The sequence below is a fragment of the Rissa tridactyla genome, chromosome 5 (genome assembly GCF_028500815.1).
Source record: "Rissa tridactyla isolate bRisTri1 chromosome 5, bRisTri1.patW.cur.20221130, whole genome shotgun sequence".
NCBI lineage: Eukaryota > Metazoa > Chordata > Aves > Charadriiformes > Laridae > Rissa > Rissa tridactyla.
In genome coordinates, this window is record NC_071470.1 from 71,882,254 (window position 1) to 71,884,975 (window position 2,722).

Here is a 2,722-nt window from a genome sequence, read left to right on the forward strand (position 1 = left end):
ATAATCATAGTCAGTGACTCAATCAACCAATCGTAACTCTTAACCACTTTGTTTTCATTGCTAGTTCTATTACTTGAAATAAGTTCATTAAATAAGGAGTATGCATAGATGGTCATCTGGATGCAAGTAAGAATACTATTTCCAAGCTCCTATGCTAGAGGTACCCTACCCTCCTTCCAACTATACAGCTCCAACCATCACTTTTAGGTTTTCTCAGGGTTATAGATTTTCAGACCTTTCTGTGGCATTTTTTGAGAAATGGCCTCATCTATGCAGCGACTGCTGTGACCAGGCTGCTAGGCAAAATGCTCCTGGACTGTCAGGAAGACTGTTCCCTCACCCCAAGCAGCAGGCACTGCCTCCCCTACTATCCACAATGCTATGTAAACAAAGGACAGAGCACTGAAAATCCGCTCAGACCTTTGACCTCTTAGCTCACTGGAGCCTCTGATCCTGCTAATCTGCAGCTGCTCGTGCTTTCTGCATTCCCCGTATCTTCATGTGCCTGCAAGCCATCCGTATGTCTCCAGATTTTCAGATGGCCATTCCAGCTCTTTCACATTTGCTTCTCTGCTATTCATGGCAACTGCTCCTCTCGTCATCCCTGTGTTTTTCCTATGCCACTGTATGCCCCATGAGCCTGACATACCACCTGCCTTTCTCCATTTCTCGTCCTTTATTCTCTTTCTCATGCACCCTGACATACCTGAGCACCTTTGCAGCTTCTGACGCCTCCGAGCTTTATTTCTCCTTCCATTATCCACATGATCCTCTCTCCAGTTAAGGTCTCACTTTACCCCTTTCCATATACGTGTCTCTGGCATCTTGATTTCAGCCCTTCCCTTTACTTTCAGAGTTCTGGTTGGGCTCCTGAGTGGACTCCTCTCCCCTTCTGGCTTCAGAAGATACCATGAATAGTGCTATAAAAAAAAATAAATTAAAAAAGAGAGTTTGTACTAGTGAACTTAAGAAAATTAAAACATTCCTGGTACAGGTCATAAAAGGCAAAGCATTAAGCTCCACAGGTATACAAGGTACATAATTCAGCACCTTCTTCAAGGTTAATTTTTTTATGGATATTAACTACAAAGTCCTTTTGGGAAAAAAAAAAAAGTTAATTTAGATATCATTCCAATACAGTACACTTTACAAAGATAATTTAGATAATTAATATATTGGTGGCAACGGTCTCTGACCTTTGTAAACTTCTCAGAAAAAAAGCCCTTGATCAACACAATTTATGCTGGAAGGTAATGACTCAGCACTTGCAATTTCTTTTTGTGCACACTGATTTCTGGAACTAGGCTTTACATATGTAAAGAGCAAACAGAAAACTGGAGCACAGCGGAGCAAAGTTAAAGTTATCTGAGCACTTTAACTGAACCTTTGAAACATTTTATAAACAGTGGACTCAATTTTCAAGTTAACTCTGAACTTCTTGGTTTCATGTTTTGCTTTCTGACAGCTGTATTATCTTACAGCTGTCCCTGTAGGGTTTGTGGGTATCTTTTGTTACCCTTAAGTTAATAGTATCTGTTGGCAACCTAAACTCCAGCTCAGGTTCTGCACCTGTTACACATCAAATAAAATCGGGGATTAATTAGGCTCATTTTCCATACTTTCCTGATGTTGAATTACAGGTATTAGTGAACCACATAGGACAAAGGTGTTTGTACTGAGAGGACCAAGAAGGCTCTGCCACCACACCCAGTTTATGTGACCAGTGAGCTGGCCTAAAGGATTTTATTTGATCAAGGAAGTCGAGTTTGGCTTCCAGTGTGCTTACAGCCAGCGATGGTTTTGATTCAATTTTGTGACCTTTCTTGTTACCTACTTCTCAAGAGATAATACTCAGTCCTTGGAAACTGCAGAACTCTTTTTTTTTCTCATGCTGGAAACGTATTCTGGTATGAAAATGCAAGGTATACTAAGAAAATTTGTGTGTTCAAAACCGGAGCTAAACTGGTTTAAAATGAGGGATAAGCAGGCTTAAATAAGGATGGGAACACTCTCACAGTATGTACACACATACATTGACAATTGACGGTGACTGCTACTCCACCTGTTAAACAGCAAAGGCTTCTCTTCAGAAGCGCTGCTGGTTACAAGTGCGCTTACAGGCGAGCATGAGTGACAAAGCAACAAACGCCAGTCCCAAGCGGAGAGGACGGGCTGTGCACGCAGACTAACGGCGGGACAGGCCTGGCCGCTACCTCACCACAGGGAGGGGTACCCCCGCGACTGCAGACTGAGTGATCTGGGGGCCGGCCAGACCTTACACGCTGGTAAAAGCTGAACGGCACACACTAGTTTCAAACCGTGCGGCTCCTGGAAACCCTTCGCCGTGACCGAGCCGCCGCCATTCCCTCACGGCCGGCACTCCCTGACGGCCGCCCGCCCCTCACGGCCGCCCGTCGCCCCGCCCCCTGCCCCGCCCTGGCTCCCCATTGGCCGGCGCCTCAGCGAAGAGGCGGGCGTTCCTCCCTCGACCCCCCAGCGCATGCGTAGTAACCTCCCCCATGCCGGTTTCCTGTTTGCGCCGCTCCACTTCCGGGTCGGCCGGGGAGCGTTCGGTGACCGCCGTTGGGACCGTGGCGCTGCCTGAGCCGGGGGAGCGGGGCCGCCGCTGCTGCCGCCGCCGCCCGGGCGAGGGGCGGCAGGGAGGGGTGGCCGCCGCCGCCCAGGCGGCATAGCGCGGCGGGGCGGGGGGAGGGCCGCGGGG

The 2,722-nt window shown here is 48.0% G+C and overlaps 1 protein-coding gene across 1 annotated transcript in view; it reads right to left on the minus strand.

Annotated features, from left to right (window-relative positions):
• The window catches only part of INPP4B (inositol polyphosphate-4-phosphatase type II B), a 497,007-nt gene extending 494,621 nt beyond the window's left edge, over positions 1-2,386 (minus strand). Inside the window, exons 1-2 of the mRNA XM_054201960.1 lie at positions 2,033-2,386; positions 707-920 (exon numbers count right to left, since the gene is read on the minus strand). The gene's annotated coding sequence lies outside the window, so the exon portion shown is untranslated. The remainder of the gene's footprint in view (positions 1-706; positions 921-2,032) is intronic.
• Positions 2,387-2,722: the final 336 nt, after the last annotated feature.